This window comes from Rhodamnia argentea, chromosome 4, assembly GCF_020921035.1.
Source record: "Rhodamnia argentea isolate NSW1041297 chromosome 4, ASM2092103v1, whole genome shotgun sequence".
Taxonomy (NCBI): domain Eukaryota; kingdom Viridiplantae; phylum Streptophyta; class Magnoliopsida; order Myrtales; family Myrtaceae; genus Rhodamnia; species Rhodamnia argentea.
Window position 1 is genome coordinate 13,380,176 of NC_063153.1, and position 12,510 is coordinate 13,392,685.

Consider the following 12,510-nt stretch of genomic DNA (forward strand, 5'->3'; position numbering starts at 1 on the left):
AGTAATCCAACCGCTATAAAGTGGGAAAGAAAAAAGAGATATGCTTGCTTGTGGTAATTGTAGAGGCTCACCTTTACTCTAAGAGAGGCACTTCTATATAAGAAAGGAATGAACTCGCCCCTAGGGGCATAAAATTCTTTGATTACTGCATATCTTACCCATTTTTGCATTCTTCGTTTACTTTGAAAGATTCAATCCAGGAGAGCGACCCAATGGCGCCGCAACCTAGTGAGGAACGAGGAAATTCGAGCCGTGCCGAACAACCTGCAGGTACATGTTCATGCTCCAACCGTAGCGGAAAGAGATACTAGAACGTGTATTTTCTCATGGTTCTTTTTCTTGGTTTCATCATCGAGCAAACATGACGCTGACCTTGGCTTGATTTTTCCTGCATATATTGAAGGCGTTCGTGTAAGCGTTGGATCAGCTCCTTCTCAATCCAGAGGTGCTTCGGGTGCGTTATCCCTCAAAAAGAGTAATTTCAGTGTAAAATTAATCTCAGGGGTGGATCTTCAAGGAAAACGGGTTTAACAAAATGGCCTGAAAAGTTTGCAACTATTTCAGAAATATTGCAAGAGGAAGCGGATGAACAATATCGCTATTACCAACCATTGTTGCAAGCTGCATTCAAGGGTGATTGGGAATCTGCTAAAAGATTCTTCCAACGAGATTCTGCTTCGAAGATGGCCAAAATAACAAGCAACTCACAAACAGTGCTTCACTTGGCCACTCTGAGTGCACAAGACCAATTTATGGAGAACCTGATTGTGCTCTTGTCTCCGTGTCCGGAAGTGCTTGAAACGGTTGATTGTAATGGCCGCACAGCCCTCCACAATTCTGTCCTGTGTGGGAGAATAAGGATGGTGCAGGCATTAGTTAGAAGCAATCCTAATTTGACGCAACTTGCAGATAATGAAGGACGGGTTCCTTTGGGAATATCTGCTAAAGAAGCTTCTATGCATAAGGAGATTGCCTGGTTCCTGGCAATGATACCATTTTAGATCTTACCCACTCTGGTCATCATGGTAAGATCACCATTGCTCTTTATCTTAATACCATCTAGTTTGTTTTTTTCCTCCTTCATTCTAGACTTGATTTATTTTTCTGATCAACTTTGCTGGTAAATTCGGACAGATATCACCCTTTATCTAGTCAAGAAATACCCTCACTTAATTTCCATGAGAAGCACAACTCACGGCAAATCTATACTGGACATGTTGGCAAGGATGGAGTCTCACTTTCCCAGTGGAACCAGGCTGAGTGTTTTGGAAGCATTGATATACAAATGTCCGTACTTTCTGCACTCGCATCCCTTCATTACTAATTGGCTCATCACCTGCGCTTTTGTCTCTGAACTGAAGGTATTCCGGTGGACTTGAACTACGAACCAACAGATAAAAGTTCGGATCCGGGTGGGTATGCATTTTGCTGTCGGGCATTATTTTAGGACCTATCATGATTTTGAACTTTGTCAATTTTCTTACATTGATTCCCTCCATACTAGCAAAAGAAACTGGAAATGATTGTTTCTGCATAGGATATATTCTGGTTCCTTGACCCAGTTTTCCTTGCATAATGGCCTGAAATCACACCGCTTTATGGATCGGCTATTTCCTGCGAACAACATCTGATTCAACCAAGTAGATAAGTATCGTACAACTTAATTGATTGGACAAAGTAACAAGCGAATTACGAGGTCTTACACACACACACACACACATATATATATATATATACACACACAGTAACCCGGGTTTTCTTTGCAACTTGACTGTAGCGCTTCAATGTCTCACAAGGTCAATTTGGAATGCCGCCAAAATTGTAGGTACGCATCCATTTTATCAAGATACCATCTCTACTCAGTCCCTCTCTCTCCAACTAATAGTCTTTGGCTTATTTGTTGTGGACTTCTTTTATAAGTAGAAAAAGGCTCCTACTTAGTCCTTTGCCATAATTTGGAAAAAGAACTCTTGGTAGGCCTACTTCCTGTGTGGAAAGAAAACTGTGACATTCGTGATTGGATGAGCTTTTGACAACCGTGTTTGAAGTTGGTTTTGTACTTGAAATTTTCCACGTATAAAAAATACAGTGAATGTGTAACTTATTATGTACCAATTCTGTACACGGTCAATGCATCTAATAAAAATCATTTAAAAAGTAATTTAAACTCAAACAAAGTTATATAATATTTTATGTGTTGATATTTTTATATTTTGAAAGATTTCACATGCACCAAATTCCAATTGCATCCCAGAATTCCACCCTAAGTGTCATATCATAGACCAACAAGCTGTTCATTAGATATAACAAAGGAGCTTTCTCCTCTTTTTATAATCGTATATCTCAGATTTGATGGAAGCACTCTAGAAAATTACATCCTGAATACATCAGGCTGATACGGGAGGATGCGCTCTTAAGATTACACGAGAAGCTGGACCACTCGCTAAAAAAGATCCCAAAACTTATTCACAACCTTTGCACCAGAAATACACTTTACACTTGTCCCTAATTCTTCCATTTTTGTCAAAGAACAAAAAGGGAACCGAAGTGTAGTGTCGTTGCGTGTGCTTCTCACATTAAAAAGTTCTTTTACAGTGGAGTCAAGTCAACTCTACTCACTTTGTTGACTTTTGTTGCTTGTCTGATGTGGAAGTTTTGATTTTGTTGGAGATGTAAATTTTTTGCAAAATTTTTTTGCTCTTGTGCTGAGCATAAATGACAATACAATGGATTGTACGGTTGATATGATATTTTTATTGCTAGCTGCTATGCATATGAATAATCTCATATATGCAAAGACTACTGTGACATCTAAACCTTGTTTGAAATTCAAGGAAGACCACTGTCTTCACCCTCTAATCACTTCTACTCTCTTCATATCCAACTATTTATTTTCATCCAGACATGATACAAACGTTTTCTTGGCAAATGCCAAAAAAGATTTTACAACATTATTTTATTTTATTCTTTTGTACTTTGCATCAGCAATTACTAAAACTCACACTTTGCATTTGAGGACAAAATCCCAAGGAAGAGAAAGATCAAAATAGCTTTTCTAAAAGAGTAAAAAAAATTAGAAAGAATGAGATCGTTTTCCCAATCACCCACCACTACCAGCCCAAGCTCCAAATGTGGAAAATACGACTACTAGAACACTGTTGTGTGTGATAACAAAATTGGGATGCAAAGCTGGACTACCCTATTTTTTAAAGTAAAATCCAATCGCCACCTCTGTTTTTTGTTTTCATTTTTTCTTTAACATTCTGTAGTTCCCATAATCAAGAGGACTCATGAGGTGAAGCTGGGACACATGGTAACGATTGAGTTGGCAAAACAAGTTTGCATTGCGATCTCCCGTAGTAGAACTACCGAGATCACTAATTTTTTAGTACAAGGAGATACGTTGGGTGAAGCTACAGCTAGGGGAATCACTGAAATCATGAGGCTATGTATTCAATTTTTCCCGGAGGATATTTGGATGTCGCCCGATGATAATAGGTTGGAAAAACATATTTTGACGGCTGTGCACTATCGCCAAGAAAGAATTGTCAGACTCTTTTTGAAGGAAACCTCAACCAATCAGTTGTCATTTGTTCGAGCACCATTGGAACTATCGGCGGCGATAATGCAAGCAGCAACACAGTATCAGTATGCAGCAGCAGAGTACTACTCTAGTTTCAATGTTGTAACTAACGTGGCGGGCGCCGCTTTTCAAATGCAGAGAGAACTCCAGTGGTACAAGGTAAATATCTTTCCTTTCATTTATTTAACAACCGCGCATAATGATAATTCTCATAAGACCACGCTATTTTCATTCTTATGTTAGCTAAAGAACTCCTTTTTTTTCATTAATTTATGGGTTAATATCAGGAAAAACCCTAAACAGGTATACATGTAACAAATTTATACGAAATTATTATTTTGAGCACAAATAGCTTCAAACTGGTACACCTATAATAAATTTATTCCAAACTGGTACATTTATGATAAATTTACCCTTCATTAGTTTCTGTTAAATTTTACCATCAAATTACTGAGTTTAATGATATATGGCAATTGCTGGGTGTACATGATTGGGGGGGTTTTTACCCTATGGTTGTCATATTTGATGTTTTTCATAGTATTAACCCAATTTAATAGAAACTTACGAAGGGTAAATTTGTTACAAGTATACCAATTTACCTTTTTTTTGGTTAAAAAATCTACGGCAAATTTGTCATGGGTGTGTTAGTTTAGGATATTTTATGTTAAAACATAGTTTGGGGTAAATTTGTCACGAGTACACTAGTTTGGGATTTTTTGTGGTAAAAAAAATAATTTGGAGTAAATTTATCACTTGTGTACTAATTTGGATTTTTCGTGGTATTTATCCTTAATTTAGCAGAATAATTAAAAGTTTTAGAACCGATTTGGCTATCGTACAATAGGTTTGGGTTTTTTGGACAATTTTCTCCATAATTTTTCATAAATTCTTCTAGAAGACTCCAAATTTCACTAAACATGATTTATTAGTAAGTAAAAACATAGTACTTTCCATGTGTGTATTATTCAATTAATTTGAAGCACAAAACCATCAAGCTACGAAGTGAGTGACTTTGAAATTCTGCCAGCAAAGATGGACTTGACCTCGAAGCAATTTCGCATCAAGTGTTGGATAAGTCGTAATCTCCTTGAGATGCGCCCTCGTCAAATTTTTTTTTTTTTCTGAAAGTTTTCGACAATTTATCTACTTATTGAAACTCCTATTTTGTGAGTTCTATGCATAGGCTGTGGAAAGTTGGAGTACCCGTTACCTAGCACTCGGCTACTTCCTTGGGAAAACATTTTGGGCTAGATTCGTGGAGGAGCACCAAGATTTGCTTAAGAGTGGAGAAAAGTGGATGAAGGACACAGCAAATTCATGTATGCTCGTCTCAACTTTAATTGCCACGGTATTGTTCGCTGTTGCTTTCACCGTGCCCGGAGGCAATGATGACAAAACTGGAGTCCCAGTATTGTTAGGACGAGACTCTGTCCTTGTTTTTGCAATTTCGGATGCACTAGGTTTGTTCTCCTCTGTGACGGCCATCTTGCTATTCCTAGCCATCTTAACTTCTCGATACGAGGCACAAGATTTTCTCCACTTGTTGCCTAAGAAGATCATAATGGGGCTTTGTTTTCTCTTCCTCTCCTTGGCTTTCATGCTGGTGGCCTTCACTGCGACTCTCACAATTGTGCTGGATAAGAGAATGGAGTGGGTTCTAATTCCCATTACTTTGCTGGCCTCTCTCCCCGTGGCTTTATTCGTTGGACTGCAGCTTCCCTTGCTATTGCAAATGGTTAAATCCACTTATGGACCCAGCATCTTTCGTCCCGAGGGCATTTGGGATGGAGTCAACTATCTTGAACAAGATCGGTGATTGAAGGGGCATGTCTTCATTATAGTTGGTTGGATGGAGCAGGGCCAATGCGATCCTAAATGCATTTCCTAAGTGTTTGAACAATTACTATTCATTATGTTTCCGTGTCTTGTTACTAAAGATCTATTTATAGAACGATTTGATTAATTCAAAATGTTAAAGGAAAAATGCTGTTTTGATCGTGAAATTATCTGAAGTTACACGAACAAGGCGGTTTGTCGGTGCGGTTCGTCGGTGTCTTTATCCGTTGCTGAATAGATTTGGGGGGTTTTAGGTTTTATTCTATTCAATTTTCTCTCTCTCTCTCTCTCTCTCTAGGAAGCTCAATTCGTTGCTGGAGCTCGATTTTGTCCAAAAAATCGTTTGCGGGATGAAGATGATTTGGGGTGTTTTGTATGCCTTTGCTCCGGCAATGACATTTGGCCACCGTCGTGTAACCGTGGATGACATGTCAACCTATAAACAGCCTGGAACCCCAAAAAATCCGGGAAGGAGGTTGTACCGTTGATCTTTTGTTGCATTAGGCTGGCAACGATGTTGGATTAGAGGGCCAAGATGACGAGAAGATTGGCTGTAAGTTTGCCAAAAAAAATAATAATAATAACATAATGTTCTAGTCATGGTGGTTGCTGATGATTCATTTACCCTCTTGCTATGCTCAGCATCGACGTGTTTCATTCCGGGCGTGCTTTAGTACATCATTGGCATGGGGAAAGGAAAAGGCGTCGATGCTATAGTCATCGAAGATGTGCCCTTGTTGTGCTTTTATTGCCTGCGAGATGATCCATCTCTAGCGGGTCTGTTTTAGTTATTTCTCATCTGTAAAGGCAGTCAAAATGAGAGAATTTAGGATCCTCTTTTGTGTTGATGTTGACTTTTGTTGCTTGTCTGATATGATATTTTGATTTGTTCACTTCTTCAGCAAAGTCGACGGCTCCAATAATGCACTCTTAATGTCGACATTGGAATGGAAAATCCAGCATGACGAGATACTCGAATCCGGAGATGTAGTGAAAGCTAGTGTCTCGCTGTACAGGAAAAATTTCTTGAGATTCAAGTTACGTAATTCGTCAATAGTGGGCCGGATGTGTTTAGAGAGAGGCAAAGCATGCTTACAAACTTTGCCTGGATGGACAAAACTTTTTGTAATCGGACGTTATGTTTACGGCTTTTCCTCGATAAGCAAGATTTTATTTAATGAAAAACAAACAAGCGGGGGAGCAATCTTGTTACAAGATAAAATAGACTAGCTTAGGCAATAGGAAGTGTCGGGAACTAGACATGGCCAAAATGGAACCGGCCTGGAACCGGCCCTCAAGGGCTGGTTCCCGTTCCATAATTGTGGGAACCGGCCCGGAACCGGCCGGTTTTGGGCAGGTTCCAACCCGTTTATTTTTTAAAAAAAAAGTGGGGGTGGGCTTGGGGGGAAAAGAGCCGTTGGGCTCTTCCCCCCCCACCCCAAAAAAAAGCCGTTGCACACTTTTTTAAAAAAATTGATTTTTTTTTAGTTCTTCTCTATAAATACATATCCTCCCCCTTTCATTTTTCTCACAAATCCTCTCAACAATTCTCTCAAATTCTCTTAATTCTCCCAAATTCTCTCGATCCCGCCTCAATTCTCTCAATCGGATTTCTTATCAATTTTCTCAAACATGGCAAGTGGAAACAAAAATAATGAAAAGGCCAAGATGACGATGAGAGATTTCAAGTATCCTATTCCTAGATATGATCTTTGTGAGTATGCGTGTTGGGAAGACGACGACGATAATATCAATGTTGTTCCCATTCCGAACGTCAAGCACGTCTCAACACAAGAAAATCTTCATTCTCCTACCGGTGTCGAAGAAACGTCGACGGCAAATGAGCCGGAATGGAAGGGCCGAGAGAGTACATCCGACTTGTGGCTGCACTTCGATAAGATACGTGATGAAAGCGAAGGTAAGTATAATATAAATTGTAAATATTATTCGCAAACATACAAATTTACGAAAGGAGACGACTACGGAACATTCAGTCGGCATCCGACGAAAAAACATCCAACGCAAGTGCGGATCGACACTACGCAACAACAAATTTCCGGGTACGCCAATTCTAATCCTCATCCTTTATTTCGTTACATCGATACACTTTATAAACAAATATTAGCTGAATATATTGCCCTTGATCATGCTCCGTTTACTATTGGTGAAAATTTTAATTTGAAATATTTGATAAATACTGTGTTGGTTCCTCAAGGACCAACTATTCCAAAAAGTACTCTTAAACACAAACATTTGCATCTTTGTAAAAAACAAAAAAAAATCTTTAGCAAAATTTTTTGCAGAATTCAATGAACGTGTACATTTAGGTAGCAATATTTGAAGTGATCCTTGGCAAATTCATTCTTATATGGGTGTCACGTGTCATTGGATAGGTGACGACTGAACCATTCATAAAAGATTTATTGCATTTCAAGTTTGTGATAAAAAAATTTGGCTCATAATATTTATAGAATAATTAGACAAGTTTTAGAAGAATATAATTTGAAAAATAAAGTATTTTCAATTGGTTTGATAATGCCGCCGTAAATACCGCTTCCATTCCCGAATTAGAAAATATTTGCAAACCCTCTTTTGGTAGACAATTTTTTCACATTAGATGTGCTTGCCATGTTTTAAATTTATGTGTACAAGATGGTTTACGAACTCTTGACACTTCTCTCGCCCCAATAAATGGTGCAATTAAATTTTTATGGAGTCTTGCCCATTTTATGAAAGTATGGAAAAAATTTTGTAAACAACATGGGAGAAGGGCAAAAAGGTTTTCAAAAGATATTCTGAGTCGTTGGAATTCTACCTACGAGTTGCTTCGTCAAACTTTTGATTACAAAGATTTATTATGTATGTTTATTTCACAAAATATTCCCGAAATTACTTTACTTCCGTAACATTGGGACGTTTACAAAAAAATTTAGATTTTTTGAAAATTTTTAATGATGCTACTAATACTTTGTCTGATATTTATTATCACACTACGTATTTATTTTTAATAGAGTGTATTAATATTGGTACTGTTTTTAGTGAATATGAAAAAGATGCTGAATTAGATCGGACTATTTTTGTAATGCAAGAAAAATGGTTGCATTATTGTTTCAAAATTCTTCTTGTCTATTTAGTTGGTATTATTTTTTATCCATGTATTAAATTAGACGGTTTACTAGATTATTTGAATGTGTATTATCATGATTGTTTACATTTGGAAGATTCAATAGATATTTCAAATATACAAGGAGATGTTAAAGAATCTATAGTAGTATTATATGGAGAATTTTGTACTAGATATAGTTTAAGTGATTGTGGATCTTTACAATCTACTGTCTCATGAAGCGAAGATGGTAGTTCATTTAGTAAAGGGTACAATATGCTCAAGAGTAGACAAAAAAAAAAAAAGGGGGCAGCGGGTAATATTTCTGAATTAGATTAATATTTAACCACTCAATTTGAGTTTCGTGATGCAGAACATAGTACAGATTTTTAAATCCTAAAGTAGTGGAAGAGTCACTCAATCGATTACCCAGTTCTCACTTTCATCGCTCGCTAGATATTAGCAACCCCTTCTTCAACAGTTGTAGTTGAATAAGTATTTAGCGCTGCAGGATTAGTTTTGGACTCTCGTCGTTCAAGATTAAGCCCGGAGTCCGTGGAAGCTCAAGCTTGTGTTGACGATTGGATGAAGGCTAGATTTCGACACTAAGAGCTGGATTGAGAACACGAATTTTTTAGTGAGGATTGTGGAGATACCACCGCTACGGGTACTACAATGGGTAACGATGATTGACGATGAGGTAAGTTGGGATTATCAAAGGTAAAAGAACTATATAGGCTTTGATTCTTCTATCCCCAAGAAGATATGTAGGCGTTTAATGATAATTCATTAAGTTCAAGCCCATTCCTCCTCTCTCTCTTTTTTCTCCACATTTTATTATAATGTACAATTTGATTATAATTTATAATTTATTATGTTTATTTTATTATTTATTATTTAAAAATTAAAATTAAAAAAACGGAACCGGAATCGATCCGGGAACTAGCCCGGAACCTTCGGTTCCGAACCGGAACCGAAACCGGCCCGGAACCGCCGGTTCCACCTTTTCGTGGAATTGAAACAACCGGTTCCTGAACCGGAATCGGCGGTTCCAAGGAACCGGCCATGTCTACTAGGAACTCTATCAATAAGATGAAATTGAAGAGTAAAGTCTGAGTATCTTGCTTTTTGGAACAACTGAACTTGGTACTTGTACAAGTTCTAAATGTTGGGGAAGAGAGGAGGAGTAGCGTTATTACGATCATAACACAGGTAACATATAGAAATTGATCAACTTCCTAGTTGGCTTTTGATTATGTTGTAAATTAAGTCGGATCGCAATCGATTGCAGCGGAATTCTAATTGTCAAATTCGTGCAACATGATGCCGTATTTTCTCTTTCGAGAAAAATATAAATAGCACAACAAAATAAAAAGAAGACAAAGACAAAAAGAGCGATACACTAGAAGTTTTTACTTGGAAAACTAAATGCGAGAAAAACCACGGGACGCTAGTCCAGGAACTGTTCCACTATAATCAAAGGATTACAAGTGATCACCAAACGGTGTCTCTCTCACAGTGAATTCTCATAATTGTTACAAAACATACCCTTTCTTGATGAATTCTCGAGATCTCTCGTGCTTACAAAACATACCCTTTCTTGATGAATTCTCAAGATCTCTCGTGCTTACAAAACATACCCTTTCTTGATAAATGGCAACAGATTTTCTAAATCGGACACATCCTACCCATGACTATTCGGGTATGATCCTCCGGTTTCGTAAAAATGGGAATTTAGTCAATCCAATTTAAGACCATTTAGATCTGATCCTCTATTTTCATATGCCGATTTTGGATTAGGGACATCTTAATTTTCAAAAAAATAGAAGAGATGGATATTCATGTTGATCTTGATTTCTATTTCGCTTTACTTGGAATATTGGACTTTGATTGATATTGTTTTGATTTTAATTCCATATATAGAAGATTAATACAATATTTAGTAAGATATGGTTTTCTAGAAAGCCCTATCTAATTAAAATTTTTTGGAAGATTTGTTTTCCTAGAAACCTAATCTTATTGGATAATCTAGAATAAAATCAAGGTGATGAAATGTTCATGCTCATCATCAAATTGCCAAAAATTCATATAAAAAAAAAAAAAAATCAGCTCATGTCATCTTGCGTAATCTCATGCATATCTCATGTTGCTAAAAATTAGAAAAGGAAGTGCAAAATTTGGTCATCATGCCATATTTCATGTCATATCTTTTGCATATCTCATATCATTCAATGCATATTTTGCATATTGTGTTTTCAACAATCACCTATTTCACCTGCCACATTCTTTTTCGAAAATTGCATAGTTATATACCATTTTTTCGAAAAAAATTCATATGTTGCATAATATCACATGACATGTCTTATTTGCTTGTCTCTATGCCATGCCATGATATGTTATGTAATGTGGAAAATCATGTCTAGTTGACATGTGTTTTAGGATAGTTAATTAAACTTGCATGTTTAATCTATTTAATTGCATGATTGCTTGGGTGTTGTCCATGTCATTCACGATTTTTGCTAGAATAAATTGTCATTGCATATAGTTAGAACATGTTGTTTTGCATGCTTTAATTTTAGTAGTTAGTTCTTGCATATAGGGAAACACGATTTTAATTTGCATGATTTTGTATATCATCCCGTCATTAAGATATTTTTCCATGCTATTGCACTCATATCATCTATACATTACATTGCGCTTAAATAAACGAAAACATCAAAATCACTCCATTTGAACATGAAGTAAAATCAATCAATTGAGTTGCCAAACTTAGGATTTTTCATGAAATTTAAGGTATTGAAAGGGCAAGAGTTTTAATTAACTAGCGTAACCAAGTTCCCGAATGGGAAGAATTGTCGGATATGTTGTTTGGAGCTGCACAGTTCGACCCTAAGCTCGATTCGTTAACTAAGGTTGTCAGAGCGACATTTCAATTGCAAAGAGAATTTCAGTGGTTTAAAGTAAATATATTCCTTTTTTCTTATATTCAATAACCACACTTAACGATAAATAATATATCTTCTTGTCAAGTTTCCTTAGATATGACAGCTATAACTTTATTTATATAGTCTTGAGAATATACATAGAATATTTCTTTATAGTTGTTGGGTGATATATGGCCAAGCTTGTGCGCACCACGGGGTCTACCATACTGAGTGATTTTAAGGGTTGACTGTCCCACATCGATCTATTGCATTCAGGACTATACTCCTGAAATGCTTCCAATACTACTTCAATCCAACACCCCAATGACAAGAAGAAACACTTTACCATCTAAGCCAAAACTTTGTTGGTACATAAAGCTTTTAAATTCCACATGCTAAGTATATATCAATAAGGTAAGTTGAGAAACAAGACTACTTCCTAAAAACAATTTACAAACAATAAAGGAGACTGATTTGAGAAATTGGGGCATTGAAAATTCATTCAGACTAATAATAATTAAATTTCATTTCAAATTCACTAATTTAGCAATGATCCACCACTTAATCTAATCCAAGTGACTCTTTCTTATATTCGACCGACTCTTTATATTGGTGTGGGCCACAATGTAATTAGGGGATTATTATGTAAATCATTCCATGTATAACCCATTATTCATTAATGTCGGGCCAAAAAAAAAAATTTTAAAATCAGTTTTGTTTACACTTTCGCGACGGCTTTGCTCGTTGCATTTTATCACATTTGATATTTAAGATTATTGTGAATTCAGATGTAATTAATTGTCTGTAGATGGATAATGATTTACTGAATTCAAAAGAATTGAATCTGATCTTTTTCAATCAAAATGTTAGCTAAGTTCATTTATAACAAGTATTTTCATTTGAATGGCCATTAATTCAAGAACACTTCTCATTAGTTAATTTAGCTATTAACTAATATTTACTCATGCAAACCATTGTCTACATAAAATAACGATATCATAAAGCTTCTATTACATATTTACCACGTTCTTACTAGCAATGTTTGGGGACCCTCGTCGGGGTCA

The 12,510-nt window shown here is 36.5% G+C and overlaps 1 pseudogene; it reads left to right on the forward strand.

Annotated features, from left to right (window-relative positions):
- Nucleotides 1-212: 212 nt before the first annotated feature.
- Nucleotides 213-5,399, forward strand: LOC125314815 (annotated as a pseudogene).
- The last annotated feature ends 7,111 nt before the right edge of the window (nucleotides 5,400-12,510 follow it).